General features: G+C 42.6%; 1 long non-coding RNA gene across 3 annotated transcripts in view; it reads left to right on the top strand.

The window, feature by feature from the left end:
• The window catches only part of LOC140908151 (uncharacterized), a 149,495-nt gene that overhangs the window by 83,628 nt on the left and 45,093 nt on the right, over positions 1 to 20,774 (top strand). For 2 of the 3 annotated variants that reach the window (XR_012157783.2, XR_012157785.2), the window contains one exon: positions 6,754 to 10,034. This is a non-coding gene — a long non-coding RNA (uncharacterized LOC140908151). Of the gene's footprint in view, positions 1 to 6,753; positions 10,035 to 20,774 lie in introns of those variants that run through there. The other variant, XR_012157784.2, reaches the window with a different exon arrangement.

The following is a 20,774-nucleotide window of genomic DNA, read 5'->3' as shown; positions in this document are numbered from 1 at the left end:
CATTTTCAGAGTATCTATATTAGCATTTACAATCACTTAACAAGCAATTGGCAATCAATTACAACAGAAGGACAAATGCTAGTCTAGACCAAGCCTATGATAACAGGAGAACTAGGGAAATCATGACATGACAAGAGTCAAGAGACAGAAAATTGAGCAATGGACAGGGGAAAGGATTTTAAATCAACACTTTTGTCTGATTTTGTTAACATCTATTTGTTGTATCAGCCAGGCAAGGTTCTAACAAGCTTCAACAGGACTTTATTTTCAAAGTGGAAGCCTCTTTACCAAGCTGCTGCTGCACCCTCTGTAGCTCTCCCTCAGCCTCCCAACTCCTCCCCCTCCTTCCTGTTTCCTGTCCTTTCAGACTCCCAACAGCCAGTGCTCCCAATTCTAATAATTACAAGCAACATCTAAACACCACATTCCCTCCTCTCTTAAGAAACTCTCCCAATTAAAATAAACATTATTGTTCTAACCACAGGAACAAATATGAAACAAGACACTATACTGTTGGCAGAAATATTACACTGAAAACTCTGTAGATACTACATAACATAGTCTCTAGTCCAGACAGGTGGTCGTCTTGGTCTGACAGGCCGTCTCTCAAGCCTCGGTTCCAGTGCAATGTCTTGTTGTGTTGGTATTACGGTGAAGTTATCCAATGCAGACTGGGTGTTGGCATAATCTCCTCTTGGTGCATAGGCAGGTGCAAGATAAGAAGCATTCCATACCCGCCCATCAGAAAGTCGATAGGTGTAAGCTCCCTTCTTCTCTATGATTTTAAGAGGAGCTGTGAATTTATGGTCCCCTTTGTGTAAAATAACCGATTTTCGTATTCTAACGAAGGAACCACACTCAACCTTTTGTTTCTTAGCACCCCACTGCTTGTCTGTGAAAGCCTTAGACTTTGCTTGGTTCTGTTCAACTGTTTTTCTCACATCATCCTCATTTGGGGCATCAGGTCATGCCTTTAACAATCCAGCAATGTTCAGTTTAGTATTCATCTGTTTCCCATGCAATAACTCTGCGGGTGATCTTTGCGTTGTGGCATGTCGTGTAGCCTGGTATGCTTACAAGAAATCAGTAGTGAAGGGTATCCACAATCGCCCTTCCAGTTTAGCCATTTGCAAACTCTCTTTCAAACTTCTGTTAAACCGTTCGATTTCCCCATTGGCTTGAGGGTAATATAGGGATGACCTTCTGTGTAAAATGTTCCTCTGTGCTAGAAAAGTTTCAAACTCCAGGGAAGTAAATTGACTACCATTATCTGAAACCAGTTCTTTGGGTTACCTTCCCTGCTAAAAACTGAAGAGAGGAACTTAATTACTGTAGCAGAAGAGATTTGCAATGTAAACACTACCTTAGGCCATTTACTGAAATAGTCTATTAAAGTGATGGCATAACGGCAGTCAATTGGAGCAGTATCAAAGGATCCTACAATGTCAATCGCCACTTTTTCCCATGCAGATTCAGGAAGAGGAACAGACTGTAATGGAGGGGTACATGTCACTGCTGTCTTATCATGCATTTGGCAAGTGACACAGGATTTTATGAGTGCTTCAGTTTGAGAGTCCATCCCTGGCCACCAATACAGATCGGTTAAAAGACCAGGTTCAGGAATTGGAAAGAATCAGAGGGGAAAAGGAAAGCAAAGTGATTAATTTGAAGGCAGAATCTGATGCTCTCAGAGCTACATCTCTGACACAAGCAGCACAGATTGTAGGAATGGAGAAGCAAGTATGTGACAGTGAGTGGGTCAGTAATAAGCTGCAGAGGAAAGTGTCTGAGTTGAAACAGCAGACCATGGAGAGCAAAGCTGCAGTCAGAGCCCTTTTGAAGGATTCACAAAGCAAAACCCAGGCAGAGCATAGGGAATGCTGGAGACAGATTGGTGCCCTTAAGGCTCAGTTGGGAGAGCAAAGGGGGATCGTGGCAGCAATCAGAGGGAATTGTAGCTGGGAGGAAGACATAAAATCAGAGGAGGATCCCAATGCATGTCCCCCTTATTGCAATTATGAGCTGACAGACCCTGGTGAGTTCACCCTGGATCCCATTGGGCAGTCTCCATATAGCCCCCTATGGGGATCACTGGAAGAGCTGCAAAGACCTCCTCCTATGGCCCCCATAGTCAGTACCTCTGTCACAAAAAGGGGACCTCAAGGAGGTCAGGGAGGAACAGAGGAGCGGTTGGAAACTAGACCCTTTACCCCTGGCCAGGTTAGGGCAGTAGGGAAATCAGTTGGCCTGCTGAATAGGAGCACAGCCTTGGGGTGAATGGTAAGAGTATCTGGCATGGCTGATTCACTCCAGCTGATGTGGCAGCTATATGCAGGGAGTGTATGTCCCCCGAGGATTTTGCAGGGCTCCCTTATGATGTCCAGATGGGGGCCTCCCCTGGAGCAGATGATATAGAAAAGCATATAAACGTGCAGAGGGAAGTAATATATACCTTCTTCCCGGGAGAAAGCCCCACAGTTATATTTCACCAGGAGAAGCAACAGGCCGGGGAGAGAGTAGAAAATTATGTAGCCAGAAAGAAATTGGCATGGAGATATTCTGGGCTGACAAATGTCATTAACCCAGACTTTGCAGCCTTCCCTTTCAAACAAGCTTTAATCCAAGTATTTCTCCCTTTAATTCATATGGCCTTAGTGGGTATGGATCTGGCAGCAGTTCGAACAAGAGATATTGAGGATAGAGCAAAGCAGGCCTATGAGATCCAAAAGGATATGCACCCTCCTAAAAGGAAACCTGATAAGGTGGCCACTGTAGCCCATCCAAATAGCACACAGGGAAAAGAAAAAGGAGACAAACCCCATAAGGGTCGAGGCAGAACCCCTGACCCATGGCATGGGGAAATTTGGAAGCGACTTTTAAAATATGAGCAAAAGGAAGCAATAGACCTGCTGCCCACTGCTGAACTCCTAGCGAAACTGGCAGAACATGAACTGGCTGAGCATCAAGGAAAAAGCACCATTGCACCACTGATTGCTGCTCTATGGGGAGGCCGAGTGTGCCAGGATCCCCCAATTGTGGCACACATAAAAACCAATAAGTGTGGGAGGTTCACGGTTTATGTGAAGTTTGCAGGAGGGGCATTCGGACAGAATTCACTAGTGGACTCAGGTGCCACCTACTCCCTAATTAGTACCCAAAATAAGCAGCTGTTTGGACCTCTGGCTAGAGTCAAAACCTTACAGGGATTTAATGAGGCACAAAACATTGTCCCCTTCTGTAAAAAAATCCCATATAGTGTGGGGACAAAGAAGAGCCAAGGGCAATTTGGCTTGATGGATTTGGGGGGAGAAGGTATTCTAGGAATAGATGCTCTGAGGGAATTGAGAGAGCTAGTTGATTGTGCTAACAGGGTTTTGTGGGAAATGCCTCCTTGCACCCCATGGGAGATTTCAGCCAACTATTGAATAGCAGCCCTTGGCCCCCAGAAGTTTTAGCAATTGCAGAGAAATACCGGGAGGTTTGGGCCAAGAATAAAATAGAATATGGTAAAACTGATGCAGAAATCCTAGTCACAGGCCCTGATCCTCCACCCCAGAAATGGTATCGATATCCAAAGGAGGCAGAAGCTAGCCTAAAGGAAATAATTGATGGTCTTTTGAGCCAAGGAGTTTTAGTGGAACAGCCCAGCACTAACAATGCTGCCCTATGGCCCGTCCTTAAGAGTGATGGCAAAACCTGGAGGCTTGGGGTGGATTTTCACCCCTTTAACTGGGTGACTCCACCTATGGCTCCCGTAGTGGCTAAATATCAGGAGGTAATGGGTTCCACATTAGGAGGGGTCCAGTGGTTTTCAGTTTTAGATTTGGCTAACGCTTTCTTTGCTATCCCCTTAAACTGGGACAGCAACTATAAATTTGCTTTCACCTTTCAGGAAAAACAATTGTGTTTTGCCCGGGTCCCCATGGGATGGAATAACACACCTGTTATCTGCCCTGCCCAGGTAGCAAAAATGTGGGAGGGAATGCCTGAAAAGGATTGTGTGATTTCTTACGTGGATGATGTCCTGGTCTCTACTCAGACCCAGGAGGAAAATTTAAAGGTGTTGGACAGAGTGCTGCAAAAGATTCAGTAAACAGGGTTTAAAGTAAGTCCAAAGAAGGCCCAACTGTGCTCCCAGCAGGTACACTATCTTGGGGTAACCCTGGGACAAGAAGGGCATTCCCCTGACCAACAGAGGGTTGAGTTTATTCTCAAACTCCCAGCCCCCACAGACGTAACCACTGAGATCCTTCCTGGGCATGGTTAACTTTTCCCCAGATTTTATAGAAGGGTTTTCAGAAAAAGCAGCCCCGTTGCATGAATTGTGGCCCAATCCACAGCCCTATCATATCCCCGGGTAGGAGAACCATTTTTATTACACCTAGCAACTACAGACAAGGGAATGGGAGCTGTGCTAAGCCAGAACCATGGAACAGGTCTCTGACCTGTAGCTTATGCCTCCAAGACCCTGAGTGAGATAGAGAAGGGATTCACCCCATGTGAAAAGAAGGTCTTGACACTCGTTTGGGCACTATAGCATTGGGAATACCTGGTGGGTTTGTCCCCTGTGTTACTGAAAACAGCCCACTCCCCAGTGAAGTATGTACTCACCGGTAAAATCAACAATGGTCACGTATCTAGCCCTGGATTGGCAAAATGGACCCTGCTTTGTTAAACAAAAATGTAGATATGGAAAAAACCAAGGTACTATCCCCAATACCTTATGGCCTCCTGATAGAGGGGGAAGAGCACGAATGCCCATCACCTGAGCCACTGCCCTGGGAGCCGTCCCTCTTCGAGGGAGGGGCCGTGCTGAGTGAGATGCTGGGAATAGCAGATGATGTTTGGTTTGTGGACAGCTCTCGTTTTTACAAAAATGGCCATCTGCATGTGGGCTTTGCTGCTGTAAAAGTGCCTATGGGAGAGGTGCTGAGGGGACAGTATACACCATATTCTGCCCAAGCAGCTGAAATTGTGGCGATAGCAGTAGCACTGGAAAATACCCCCACCACTCAGGAGGTAGCCATTTTCACAGACTCAGGCTGGGTCCTTCGGTCCCTGGTGGATTGGGTACCAGAATGGAAAAAGAAAGGGATGAGGTCTGCAGACGGGAAACCCATAGCCCATGCCGACAAACTGAAATACATCTGGGCATTGGTGGAGGCCCGGGATACTGTGGTACACATGGGAAAAATCAGAGCACACAAGAAGGGGACTGAGGAGTCAAAATGGAATAATTGGGCAGATGAGGAAGCCAGGGTGGGGGTAGAGAGGGGAAATTGTGGCAGCTAAGAAATGGGAAATGTATAGCTCCTATAGCAGCAGCCAGAAAAAGAGACTCAGTTCACATAGGTTTAATAACCCTCCAAAGTCAGGATCCCAGCCTGACAGAGTTAGTGAAAAAGGGAAAGCACCAGGAGTGGAAAGTGTGGTAGAATGAATCAAAATTAATTCTAGCAACTAAAGAAGGGAAACCAGAAGCAGTCTGGGTGGTTCCTACAGCCTTAAGAACAGAAATGATTTCCCTAGCTCACCATGGAGGACACCTAGGAGTAGAGAAAACCTTAACCCGATTGCAGGCTGCCAGCTGGTGGCCACACATGAGCAGCGACGTGGAGCAGTTTGTAAATAACTGTCTACCATATGCAGCCAATAATGCTGATCCCAAAATCAGCATAAAAATAATGCGGGTCCAAAAAAAAGGACCCCTGAGACATCAGAGAATAGAAGGACCATGGGCCCGACTGCAAATTGATTTTATTGGGCCCCTACCCAGGACCACAAGGGGTAATCAGTATTGTCTGGTGATTGTTGATCCCTTTACTAAATAGATTGAGGCTATCCCAACTTGAAATAACACAGCTCAAACCACAGCTCGGGTGCTCACTGAACAAGTAATAACCAGATGGGGAACCCCGAGGGAAACTGATTCAGATCAAAGGCCCCACTTTATTGGGGAAATCACAAAAGGAATTCTGCCAAGTGTTTGGGATTAAACAAAGGCTACATGTAGCTGGACACCCCCAAAATTCAGGCCAGGTGAAGCAAACTCTCAAAGCAGCTCTCAGAAAAGTAGTAAACCAGCAAGGGAAAGATTGGGACCAAAGACTGCCATTTATCCTGATGGCTATTAGGGGGTCTGTTGCATCGCATGGAGTAACTTCATTCCAGGCAATGACTGGGAGAGATATGTGTCTCCCAGAACAGTGGTGGGTGGATGGAACGCCACCTGACAACCTACAATCCCGTATCCTCATGGACCAATTGATGAAGCAGCTGTTAAAAGTTGTTGCTTACACCCATCGGCAGGTTGTCATAGCCTTGGGAACTAACATTTGGAAAATGGACAAAAGAATGGGTCCCATCTTAAATCCCCAAGAATAGCAGGTATAGAGACATGGTTATGTATTGACAAGTAAGGAAAAAAGCATATAATCTCAGTCCTATTTGAGCAGGACCAGTTAGAATCTGTAACAAGGCTAGCCCCACTGTCTATCAGCTAGAAATTCAGTCAGGAAAGAAAAACATACTGAAGTGGTTTCACTCCTCACAGCTAAAATGATGGAAGGGAAACCATCCCAGTCAGCCTTAGATGAAGCCCACTGTCAGGCCAAAGTACCCCCAGCTCGGGAGAAACATGCTTCAGACATCAGTGAGTCTGAATGAATATTAGCTCCAAGACACTTCACAACTTCCTCCCTCTTAATGGGTGTGTGTGAGGGGGAAACAGTCTATGTTTGTTTTATGTTGCAGAGTCCTCTGTCAGCAGATGTCCAACAGCCCTGCCTGAGATGCGGTCCTGGCTGTGTATGTTGCTATCTGGATTCTCGTGTTTGTGGGTCTATGCTTCTGATGTCGGTGCACCAAAAACCATCGTGATCGAGACATGGGAGAACCACACATGGAAGACACTGGAGTGTGAAGTAAACAATACCCTCGACGTTGCTCCAAGTCCCACATATGTTTCAGGGAAAGCCTCCATCTTTTTGGACCCACAGATGGATACAACCCCACTTCCGTGAGGTTAAAAGGTTTGAACAAAGTAAACATCATTGTCGGAATGAGTGGGGAAGCAACATGTATAATGGGCTGGACTGTAAATGATAGTCCACTTTGGTGGCTAAAGAATCCCAGAATGATTAGTGGAAACATCATTATCCTCATGAATACCATAATATTCCCTTCCCCTTTTGGGCCCAGGAGAGAAGATTTATTGATGGGAGGAATTGGAAAATACTACCTAGATAAATTAGGCTGTCATTGGGTGGGAACAAACAGGCTGCTGAATAATTGTAACCAACCTAGATGTGCGCAGCTGTGGACTGACCTTCCTAATAAAACAGCCCCTAGAGACAAAACGGTCCAATTTAAATTAGAATATGCCATCTACCTCACTGGGAAGCAGACAAATTTGGAGAAAACAGAATTGCAAATAGTCACACCAGGAGGGGAATGGAAGATCCTCCTGTCCTGTTACAACAGGAACCAGTGGCCACTCACAGAGGAGCTCCTGTCTGTGAGATATGGAGAACAGCATCAGTTAATCTGGTGTGCTAGTGAGGAAATTATCAACATGTGGGTTAGCATGACAGGAAAATGGTTTCTGCGAGGGCCTCATGGTGTAAAAAGTTGCATTGTTTAGGTTTTGGACCCAGTAGTCACCAATTTAATCAGTCCCTATGTTGTCCGAACCAATGTCAAAAAGCAATTGGTTCTTGACCCTACTCAATCCCTCAGAAAGGTCATTCTAGACCTGTTTGACAAAGGTCTCAGTGATAGAGCCCCGGTGTAAGCAATTTGTTCCACCCTGATTTGAAGGTTGGAAAAATTGGATGGAAACACACAAAATTCCCAAACCAAAAAGCTCTAGCAGGGAAAGCAGAAGGGTAAAAAGAGACTTTATGGGGAGCAATTGGAATGGGAGGAGCAGTCCTTAACAGCATTAATGAGAAGGTGCTTGCAAACAAGATGAATCCAATGGGAGCTCACATAAAAGATTTGGCTACACCTATTAGGGTATCATTTGAGCAATTAAGGTCTCTGCAATCCCAAGTAGCAAATATCTTAGAGGAATGGGGAAAAACCCAAGAGGAAGACCATCACCACCTCTTGCAGGCTGTTGGCACTCTGCAAGCTAACATTTCTTTAGCTATGGCATGTATGCAAATGCAAGTATGGATGATTGATATAGTAAAAGATATGATTCGTGATGGTAGGAATTTCCCAGTAGAAATCAGAAACATCATTTGGAATAATTCACCCAAACTGAGAGAGAGTTACAGGCCTGGTGGAAAATGGTAAATTTTACGTATAATCAACACTCAGAGGAAATCACGGTCTTTGTTTTGCTAATGTCCCAAGCAGAAATAAAATAGGTTTCTCCCATTGTGGCTTTAGGCTTCAATATTAATCAGACCGTAATGAAACCTATCGACCACAGAGCGTGAGTAGTGAAAGATGATCAAAAGAGGAAAACAGTAGAATTGGGAACCTGTTTAGAGGAACCTAGAATTGGATATGAATGTAACAAAAATGCCCTCCAACCTCAGGATGTATGTTTGGAAGTAACTGAAGGAAAATGCCATTTTGGTATTAACCCATTTGTAAGTAACAATTCTGTATTTGTGTATCTAGGAAATCATTATGTATGTTTTAGAAGTTGGTGTCCTGCATTTCTTGTTAATTTTGTGCATAAAGTAAATCATAATCCTTATGAGAATAAATGTTTCTGTCATATTGTAGCAATTAGGGGATGTGATTTCAAATTTCATGTACCCAAATTTAAATATAGTCAGTTAAAAGTGGCTTATACTTTGTATTCCATTGTAAAACCTGTGCCCCTTGAAATGGGTCTAACTGCTTTTTTACAAACATTACTTGTACACCCTGATTTACAGAACCAGTAACAAACTGCAAAACAGGAAGGGTGCAGAGTCATGGTTACCATGCATCATAATGCCAATGAAATTAAACGGGTATTTGCAAGAATTGTCCAGGACCTGTTGCACCACTGGTGGGAAGTATTATTGGGATGGTCCCCCACTGGCACAGGCATCCTGAATTTGGCCCTATACCCCATCATAGTAATCTTGGGGTGCCAAAGAGTAGTGGTTTTTGTTACCAGCCTAATGACATGCTGGATATGGTGCAAACTCCAGCAATTGCAAGTCCCCTGACAGATGAGTCAGTGGTTACTGCCACCGGCACTCGTACCCCCAGGTAAGGAACATATAAAACTTGTTGCCCCTCCCTCAACTGGGAAAGGAGGCTAAGGCGATCACTTGTCAAGTGCTATGCTGGTGTGCTAAGTATGGGATGCCAGCAAGAAGATAATTTGCTCGGTCTTGGCTGAGAGCCTTGAGCTTTTGTTGGATCTCAACGCAGGTGCATCCAGAAAAGGTGTGACAGCGATCATGTAAGGACCCCTTGTGTGAAAGGTGACCTTTAAGGAGGGGAAACTGTACAGGGAGACTTCGGCAAACCAGTAAAGTGTCTGAAACCACTATGGCTTATTGCTAAAAGCAGCCAAGAGAGCAGGCTGCAAAATGGCCATTCAGCACTCTCAGTTTGACCAAGGCATGAGGGGAGGGGGTTTTAGGTGCCACAGAAAGGGCAGCTTGACCCCCACATCCTTCCTGATAAGAACTGTGTCAAAGTGGCTGATACATGCATTTTAGAAGAGCAGGATGTGCCCTAGGAATGTCTATTGGGGCCTCAAGACTGCAAACTCTGGAAAAACCCACACCTGGTTAATCGATAATCAGAAGGAACCTCTTGCTTGCCCATTGAAATGGCTTACTTAACAAGTTTTCTTTAAGGGACATGTCATTCTATTACTATAAATAAGGGGGAAAAGTTTGAGGTAGTTGGGTTCTTTTTGGACTCTCCCTCTGGATACATCTTGCAGTCCCCACTGACAGACAGAAGATTTGGCCATTGGAAGCCTGCCACTGTGTCACTCTAGAGCCACACTCAGCTTTGGTAATTATCAAGGGTTCGGAGTGTTTTACTAACCTGTTGCAGACATGTGTAAGTGCTTGAAACCAAGTAAAGTTTAGCTTTAAGTGAAAGCACTCTTGTGTTGTTCTGTTTGTGCCTGCCATCTATCGGTTGGACGGCCGTGTCTCCCCTGATTTATTTTTGACACCACCTCACACAGAGTAAAAGTTACCAAGAGCTTTGGGTTAAAAGAGTCCCAGGTAACAATAGTGAGAGAGGATGATGATCCAGAACAAGCACAACGGGATCATGACTACAAATTACTACAGTTTTTTCCAGAAATGCAGAAGAAAGAATATTAAACTGACCTTAGACAAGCTCAGGTGGAGCGTAACCGGCGTGCCATACATAGGACAATTTTTATCTCTAGATACCTGAAAGTAGACTCAGAGAATGTGAGAGAAATGCCTAGACAGTGATGTTAAAGGAGTCCAAAGATTCCTGGAAATGGTCAATTATTTAGCAAAGTTTTGCAACTATCTGTCTGAGAGCTGTGAGATCCTGAGATAACTGACATAAGACAGTTTATGGAGTGGACAAACCAACATAAGCAAGCATTCTGGAAAGTAAAAGAGATGATTGGAAGGTTCTCATTTTGAAATATCACAATGCAGAGAAACCCCTGATGCTGCAATGTGATACATCCAAACTGGGTATCTGGGCTGCCATGCTTGCAAGAAGGACAACCTGTTGCATTTGCAAGCAGAGCATTGTCTGAGACAGTGAAGGACAATGTCCAAATTGAAAAAAGAGTTGTTAGCAATACTCTTTGGTATGGAAAAATTTCAACAATACACTTATAGTCACACCATGGATATACAATCTGACCATAAACCTCACAAAACCATTTGGAGAAAGTCCTTACTCACTGCAGAAAATCACTTAGAGCAGACTAAGCTCACTTAGAGCTGCAGGTATGACATATGGATCAAGTTTTGCTCAAGCAGACATGTGATGTTGGCAGATACCTTGAGCTGTGCATACTGGCCAGACCCCAGAAAGGAGGAATCCATAGAGGGTGAGGTGAAGACAATAAATATGGAACAGTATTTACCTACCTCTGAAGAAAGGCTGAGAAAGATACAGAGAGGTACAGAGCAAGAGAGAATGCTGCAGACATTGAAACTCATGATTCTACAAAGATGGCTCTCAACAAAAGACCAAGTACCTAAAAAAGATAATACCATTCTTTCAGATAAGAGATGAATTGTGTGTACAGAATGACATTTTGTGGAGAAAGAGCAGTTATTTCAGCAGCTCTTAGGAATGAGTTTATGTACAAGTTCATTCATTGCATCTGGGAATTGAAGGTTGCTTAACATGAGCCGGAGATACTATATGCTGGGCAGGAATGTATGAGTAATTACAGATGTTCATTGAAAAGTGGTGATGTATGCAGATCCTGGGAAGACCATCAACCAAAAGAGATCCTGTGGCAAACAAAGTTCTGGAAAGACCACAGGCAAAGGTGGGAGTGGATTCCTTTACCTTTGTGACAAAGGATGCATAATCATTGTAGACTGTTTTTCCAATTTCTTGGAGATAGACTATTTACCAAACAGAGGATCCAGAACAGTCTTACAGAAGATAAAAGCACAATATGGATGGTATGGGATACTGGATATCATGTGTTCCAATAATAGACCACAGTTTGTTTCAGGACAGCTCTGGAAGTTCAGTTAGGACTGGGATTTGGATCACATCTTCACTGAGGTATCAAAGCAATGGCAAAGTGTAATTAGCAATAAAAACCGCTACAAAACTGTTGAAAAAGGTGAAAACTGCAGAAGCTGACCCTTACTTAGCACTACTAGATCATAGGAACACTCCCTTGCAAGGCCTAAATTCTAGTCCATTCCAAAGATTGATGAGCTGGAGAACTACAACACTCTTGCCAACAAGCAGAAGGTTGTTAGCACCTGGACATTCAGGTTTTTCACTTGGCAAACTACAAAGAAACTAATGAAAAAGACAAGCGTTTTGCCAAATCTGGAGCTGGGTGACAAAGTGCATATACAGCCATTAACAAAACAGGCTAAGTTCTGGTCCAAAACTACAGTGGTGCAGCCAGGAAACCAAAGATCATATCAAGCGCAAATGGACAGTAGACAGGTGAAACCATAAACTCCTCAGGAAAATAAAAGACACCTCTAAGGACAGTATGGGTAACACATGTTTTAGGGTTCTACAGCAAGTTCTTCAACTGAGCCAAAGTTCTGAGAAGTGGACAATGTCAGGGACCTATCAGAGGAAAGACTGGAGGAAGAGGGTGTTTCAACAGAGACAGCTCAGTGGTTTGAGCATTGGTCTGCTAAACCCAGGGTTATGAGTTCAATCCTTGAGGGAGCCATTTAGGGATCTGGGACAAAAATTGGGGATTGGTCCTGCTTTGAGCAGGGGGTTGGACTAGATGACCTCCTAAGGTCTCTTCCAACCCTGACATTCCAAGATTCTACCCCAGCAACACCAAGCCGAGAGACTGTGGTTAATCAGATGGGAGTAAGACAGCCCCAGGGAGGAGGGTGGATTGTTAAAAGACTTACTCACCTGAGGGATTTTGTGCAATGGATTTCCTAGTTGTAGAGGTAAATGGCTAGCCAAACTGATAAGGTGACGCATGCAGTAACAGCAAGAACAGTCAGCTTCTGAAAAGAATATGTTAGATTATATTATTAGTTACTGCTACGGTGTTTGACAGTTTTCTTTACAAGAGAAGGGATGTGGCAATATGAATGTGCTAGCAGACACTTTCAAGCTGCATGCTGTTTGCAAATGATACTTCCTGGGGAACTAATCTGAGAAGCCATGAGAACATGTTGTAAACAGCCAAACTAAAACTGGAGGTTGCTAATTAACCCTGTGTCAGAGTGAGATCTTATATGGCAGATGATCCAGACACAACAGAACATAAAATATCAGCCTGCATGACATAGCTTCTGCTCAGTTGCCATGTGGGTCTGTGTTTTGGATGGTGAGCTCTATTTTTTCTGCTATTACTAAAAAAACTCTTATCTTTTCCCTCATTTAGCCTGAATAGAAGGGCAGCTACTACACCCATCAATTTCAATGAGGTTTAACCCAATTCATAACAATAAAACAAAAGCAGGCAGAGAACAAGTCACTAGTGCTTAGTACACACCACAAAGATTTTATCTACAGAGTATGACTGTTGCTTCTCTCATGTGTTGGACCTGCTCTACTAGGAAAAGACCAGCGGATTATTCCAAACCCAACTGTGATGTGGGATACTGCAGTACTGTTTGTGAGCCAAATGAACTTTCCCTGAGAAGTTTCTACCCTTAAAGAACAAACCTATCCATTTCCTCCATTTTGTTCCTTCTCCCCTTACCTTTCTCTGCTGCTCCTCAGCCAAAACCCTGTCTCTCTTCCTTCCAGCTCTCAAACCCGCAAAGACATGTCAACATGGCCTCATGAACACTTCATGCATGAATCATCTCGAAGTTGCACCTTCCTTGAATTTTCTTGCAAACAAAATTTCATTTTCACATACAGTTATGGATATTGAATAAAGGGTCACAGATACTGTCAAAGGGCAATCGATTTAGAATGTTTTAAATATCAGTGGAAAATGTTTTGCAGCATCCATCTGTTTATGGCTTGAAACTTCTGCAGGAAACAAATACTACTTTGATTTGTATAGAGATAATATCTAGCAGTCTTTTGGAGCAGCACAACATAATTTTATCATTGCAGATTAGCAGCACAGAAAGACAAACTCACTTTCCAAACATATACTGTCTGAAAGCATTTAGCATTATCTCTGTGAAACACTATTACAAATAATCAAGTTGCTACTTTTGCTCTTCTCATGGACTGGAACCAATTCATTTGACTAGTAACCTCATCCAAAAAAGGGAATTAAACTTATGTCAGTTTATTCTAAAGTGATGATTATTAACCTCTGTACTAATTCAGCTGGCAAACCTATTGAGTATATTCTGTGCTTCAAATATTAATTTTCTCTGAACTTTTTTTAACCAAGTGCTGCCTTTGGGGCTGTGTTTAAAGTTAGATGGATTGAGTTCAGCTGTGTTAATTAAAAATATTCAGTTAACCCAAACTAAGCTGACTCTGAAGCCTAAAAACACTTTTAAAACTCTGGTAAATGATTACTAAGTAAATAAATATTGGGTCAAGAATAATTGATTTTTCTCTTTGAAATCTTAAGTCAACTAAAATTTCTTTCTTTTTTTACTCAAGTAATTAGGCAATTAAGGACCCACTTAGGTGCTGGAGTGAAATATTTTGTAACTAAAATAAACAATACTAAAACATCATAGATTTTAAAGGACGAGTATTCCATGAAATCTGTGTAGAAAATCTGTTAATTTAAGATGAAATATTGTTTGTTGCCTGCATTGCAGCCTATGCTTGCTTTTAAAGTCTTAAATCTTTTAAATATTTATGCTACTTTAAGGTTCAAGAAGTTTGTTTATCACTGGATATTGGCTCACTATTCAGACTACATTTGCAAGTCCCTAGTAAGATAGACTAAAAGACGATGTTAAGTTTGAGTTAAGGGTGCTAGATAGAACAGCCCATTCCACCAATGCAAACCATACAAACCAAGGAAATGCATGGGTAAGTGATTAATCAGCCCATCTATGCTCCACTAATCAGTTCCCATCCTTGGCCACAACAACAGGCTTTCCATCAACCAGACCTGTGTTACTCCAACCACGCAACCCCAGCCGCACCCCACATCTCAGGCCCCGCTGCAAGCATCCTCAAACCCTCACCCCGGGGCCCCTTGCACACATCCCCAGGCCTACCCATGTCTTCACTCACTCCCGAGTGCTTTGCCTCCCATTTCCCTGCTCATTTCCTATTCTGAGCAGGTTGTCAGCCTTTGGTGTGTGTGTGTGATTCTTGGGGGACTTGGCTATAACGGGACATGAGAGGGTGAACAGGCAAATGAGGGGGCAGGGGAGGATTAGGGATGTGGGAGGTATGGGATAAGAGACCTATGGGGAGTGGACCTAGAGGGGTTCCTGTGGAGAAGGTCTTGGATAGGGAAATACAAGTTTCTCTACACCAAAGCTCCAATGCATGTAAGACTTATTGCACTGCTGTTGCCTCAGCTCCCAGACAAAGCCAGGCCACAGTGCTGTGGTGACTCAGCTCCCCTAACACGGATGGCTTCGTGCCCCAGGGGGCCCCAGTAGGCTCAAGTGTCTCTACACCGAGGCAGGGATACATCAAGGGCTTCCCACAACACTGTTGCCTGGGTGTCCTGGGGAACTAAGGTAGCAGCAGCACCAGGGGAGCCCTTTAAGCACTTTAGTGCAGAGACACGGGTTTCACCTCAGGTTTCCTGAACAAACCCAACCACTCCTCATTCTGACCATTATCCACTATATTCCAGCTAACTCTTCCCTATCTCCCCAAAGCCTGCTTTCTTCTACCTTCATCCTCCCACATCACTGTCAACACCTCCACAGCCTTCTAGAGCCCCACCTCTCCCAGAACTCACCCTCATACACGTCTCCCGCTCTCCAGCAGTGGGTGTGCAGCAGAGCTGGGGAGACCAGAGATGCAGCCTGGTGGTGTACAAATATGGAAGTAGTTGATGGCTCTAAAAAATTCTCCGGGTTAATCTTTGCATGGCACAAAACTGCTAGCTTGAAGAAAGGGACTAACAATGTGTTTAATTTAACAGGTCAGAAATGCTATGGATCAAAGATATTATCAGAATGTGTGTGTGCGTGAAATTTGGAATCTGTGGGGATTTTGTGGTCCTTTTGCTAGAGGAACACTAAGAAATGGTAGGAAAACAGAATAGCATTTCAAAAAGTTGTTTTGATTGTTCTTTCACCAAAAGTTAGATTGATTTCACACACAAAAATTACACAGAAAATTCCATTGTCCTCCAAGGAGTTGAACCAAATTTGGAGACTAAATTCAATCACTAAAGCATCAAATGGAGAGAGTTTAATCCTGCTTTAATTGCCAATCTTAGTGCTACCTTAGCTAGGGGTCACTAGTGCTGCCTCCATAATATAATTTTTTTTTAAAAAAATATACATTTGATTCTCTGCAAGGCCTTTCTTAAAACGACTGTTCTAGCCTTTCAGAACTGAGACAAAACCCAAAGCTTAATTGGTCTCTATAGAAAAGCATGTGTTTCGAATGCAAAAGGACATTAACTCTAGAAATAGAAAAAGAAGATGACAGTGCAGGGCTATTAACTGACTAACTCATACCAACATGAGCCAGTATTGACCTTAATTGCCTTGATATAAATACTTGACCAAGACAGTAAAAGTTTGTAATGAGAATAAATTGTATTGCACTCAAATCTTTTTTTTTTAATTTATTTGCTGATTGTAACTTTTATGGAGAACTGCCTGTAGAATAAATCCCATTTATTGTTACAGGTATTCTCCCCTGGCAAGCCACTAATGTATTGACTCTGTTTAGTCTGTTATGCATTTGCCTGCACTCTACACAATGCAACAAAAATTGTCAGGAGGGCTACCTTTTTAATAGGCACTATGCTCTTGAGGACCACAAAAAAGCCTTTATTAGCTTTGCTATGCAGTAACTCCTATAATATCTTTCAAGACAAAGGGTCACATTCTAGCTGAATTATTGCTGTAAGATATCAGTGTGTAAAAAGTTCTACCTAGTTTTGTGTAAGCTGTTGTAATGCTTTATGCAACCACACAGATTAGTTGAAAGAAAGTATGTAGTAAGCACAATTCTGTTCAATGCTTTAAAGAAGCATTGCCTTCCTTACTGTGGGAATTCCGCTCTATGTTGTTGAAAAGAGCAGGGTACTTTTAGCTGCCTTTTTTCTTAAAAAGAAAAGTAACATCCTCAGTAACAACAGGGCAAAAAGAGGTTAGAAGTTAATGCTTTGGGAGGCACTTTATGCTAATTAAGACATTAGCCTGAAATTCAGTTCCTTTCATATGACAATGCCTCTCTCTAATTTCCCATTAATATGGGGCGTATAAAGAGAGCGAAGAACCCTCTGCTCTGTTAAAAATACTGTCTCCTAGGAGACAGAAGATAGTTAGGACATTAGAATATCAGACTCATTGAAAGAATACACAGAACAAAACACACAATAAACAGTTCAGCTTGTACAGCACTGTTGAATATGGATTTTGAACTCCATACCCTTTGAAATCTCTTTTTGTACATTTTCGGCTAACTGCAAATGTTGAACTCCAGCATTGTTGCTATTTGCTATAATCTGTGATCAGATTATAAAAAACAATTTGCAGTTGTGGGTTTAACAACTAGAGCTCATTATAAATATAAATGTTGATAAATTAGTCCCCAGCAGAATATAAACCTTAAAGCCATGAGACATTTGGGTACAATTAGCACTCTTAAAGGAGGAAAAACAGAACACAGAAGATATTACTGTTAAACCTGGAGTACTGTATTGATCCATTTAATGTCATTTGTGCTCTATAAATCTTTGCATAGTGCTGTCAAGCTTGCAGTACTGGGACCTGATTACTTATACCAAAGTTTCATTTGTCTGATTACAGTTACAGTCACAAGCAATCATAACACAGTCTTGAAAAGCAACACTCTTTTGTAATTCATGAGCCACTTTCCCCTCCCCCCAAAAAACACGAAAATATAATTTCTTCTCTTTAGCCGAAAGGGAGGATACTAAAGAATGAGTTCGTTCCTTGGTCATCAGTCTCCTGGAGTATAACTTGAACATATGAGACAATGTGAATATAACGTGCTCCTTCATCTTTGTGCCCTGCAATGTTTCTAGAAGTCAAAAATATTTCTACATCTGCTTTGCATTTAGTTTAATTTTACAACTAACTAAAAGGGATGCTGGTGGTAACCATAATGTATACAAAGCTCATTTGTTAACAGTGCTCTGTTTTATGATTGAATAGTTGGTGCTTTTGCTGTCATTTTCAATAGCACTAAAGAAAGAATGAAAATAAATAAATAAATAAAGGCACTGCAAATCCTAAAGAAAAGATGTCTTCATAATTCACTTTAAGCGCACTAGAATTTGTGTTTTTTTAAACCATCTAATGGATCTGAAATAAGATTAGCACAGTTATATCAAGAACATGAGCATGAGTAAAAAGAAGTATGATAGGTGATCCCCCACAACCCTCCGAATTTAGTCCCTAAGGTGCATGACTTTTTTAACATCATAAGGAAACACTTAATTCATTTTCATCATCTAACTGGCTGATCCTCCAAACACATTTCCTCATATGTATCAATTCCAAGGCCAGAAGGGACCACTGTGATCATCTAGTCTGATCTCCTGTATACGCAGGCCATAGAGCAGTTGTGAGCAACCTGCGGCCCGTCAGGGTAATCCACTGGCAAGCCACGAGACAGTGTTTACATTGACCGTCCGCAGGCACAGCAGCCCGCAGCTCCCAGTGGCCACAAGTTCGCCGTTCCCTGCCAATGAGAGTTGCGGGAAGCGGCGTGGGCTGGAGAGTGAGGTAGAGTGGAGGACATTATGTTCCCATAGAGTGAGGTGTTGGTAGTTTTCTATATGATCTGGCACTCTCTGTCTACTTCTTGTGCTTAACTAAAGAACAATGGTGTTTTAGAATCCTGTGCAAAGTCTGTGTGTGATAGATGCGACACCTACCACATGTCCCCTGGCGAGAGAAACTGTGGACCCAGAACACTTACACAGAGGGAGTTCTGAGTTAGGGTGTGTTTAAGTGGCTGGGGGAGTCTGAGGGCTCAGTACTGGTGTCAGGGGCAAGTCAGTGAGTGGACCGGGTCGTTGCAGCTCTCAGGAGCGGTTGCTGGATAAAGAATCTGCATGTCAAGAGAGTGCCTCTAGAGGTTCCAACAAAGCAGCAGCATCTGGACTGTACACTGTGGAGGCCTAAAACACATGGGATCTAGCCACAGATATCAACATTCCCAAAACCGAACACAAGCAACGCTATGCAAAGTATTTTGCAGACTATGGACTACAGTTTAAAATATAAGTGTTGCTATTGATATCTCATATATTCCCCATATTGCATCAACGAACCTAGCTGCTGGGCAAACTATACATTATATTCCCAGGAGAATGGAGAAATGGGGATCAACCACCACTCCTGCTGCAACACTAACGGTTTTGTTGCAATAAGAAGGATAAAAGGATATACAGTATTAAAAGAAGCAACTAAAACCTTTGCTCTTTATTTCTCTGAAAGGAAAGATTAGCCTTTCACTTTGTAGAAAGGGCTTAACCCACACTGGTAGCTGAAGTTAATTAGATCACCACCTCCAGCTGAAGACTGAAGCCAAGAGAACTTTAAAAGAATACATCCCCTTTTTAGCTTAGTTCTGTGTGAGGCCTGTGGGGACTCCCAGGGAAATGTTACTTACAGAAAAAGGGGTAGATGAGAGAAAGGGTTGTGTAGCAATAAAAACAGTAAAGTTGAGAGCCCCATTCAGACAAAGCATTAGAAACCAGCTAAATGCCCCCCAAATTATCATCCAGACCAGAACAGTCGGGGACTTTAATAGGAAATGTCACACAAAAGGAACCTCCCTGCACCATGAAATGAATAATTTCTATGAAAACGCCTTGTTATATAGTGTGTATTTTTATCCACTAGAAAGGGACAACTGCAAAGAAATCATCTCGGTCTCTCAGATACGTTGAATTATGTGCTTTATGTTTAATGACAGGGAGTGGGAGCCAGGAAAAAAACATGTTATGGTCTATGTTACTATTCCAAGCATTAAGCAGCATCCAAGTATTTATTTACACAATGAACAACGAAGCAGAAAAATATCTGCTTTTTAACGGTTCCCTGACTATGCATTAAATTCAAAACATTGGGTCATCGAGCCCTATCTCTGCAGGGTAGCAGAGTTTGATTCTATTATCCCCGAAGTGTCCTTGATTAGTTATTGATAATCTTGTATTTGATAATATTTTTTAAAATTATCCCTGTGTGTCCATGAGAACTTTTTGTCTTTTTTGTACTGCCACTAAATTACCTAAAGCAAACACACACAAAAGGGATAAATGCTGCTCTGTACAATACTTGCCCCATGCAGAAGAATCTGCATTGGTAAAGACAGTGCAGTTAATACACACAGGCCAGATCCTCAGCTGAAATCAGAGCTCAACTGACTTCAGTGGTGCTATACTATTTTACTCCAGTTGAGGATGTGGCCCTGCAAATCCAGAAGCGCCTTTTCTGGCTTGCTGCAGAAGAATATGAGGATGGGGCCACTAATATTACTTACAACTCTCGCCAGAATCTGTATTTCTGAGGGCAGATATGGCAAAATGGATATGGTTTAACAGAAGGAGATATCAATAGCTGAACACAGCCACCATCATGGTTTTGCAATCTTTTTTGTCCCAGTCTGATGGGAAAGAGTCGACATTTCAGAGGGGTCTAGTAGGAAGGAACTTATACTGTCGCAGCGGTTCTCAAACTTCATTGCACCGTGGCCCCCTTCTGACAATAAAAATTACTACACAACCCCAGCGCCTCTAAAATAGTTAATATTTTAAATAAAAAATGCATTACAAGGCAGTAACTACAAAAAGTAGCCACTAAATATTTAAATTCACAATACAATCGCAAGACAACCTTTATATTCAGAAGCAAAAAATTAAATAAATATGAACCTAATGGGAGGGGTGAGCTTGTATGGTTGAACAGAGATCTTTTAAACAGGGCTCTGTTGCTGAGGTAAAGAGGGAGGTCATATTCAACAGCAAGATGGGCCCTGTATTTATTTTTCAGTAAAGTCAGTATTGAAAAGCCAGTTTCACATGG

Source organism: Lepidochelys kempii, chromosome 3 (assembly GCF_965140285.1).
Source record: "Lepidochelys kempii isolate rLepKem1 chromosome 3, rLepKem1.hap1, whole genome shotgun sequence".
Classification (NCBI taxonomy): Eukaryota; Metazoa; Chordata; order Testudines; family Cheloniidae; genus Lepidochelys; species Lepidochelys kempii.
The sequence above is the reverse complement of the archived record's forward strand: the minus strand, read 5'-3'. Positions and strand labels throughout refer to the sequence as shown.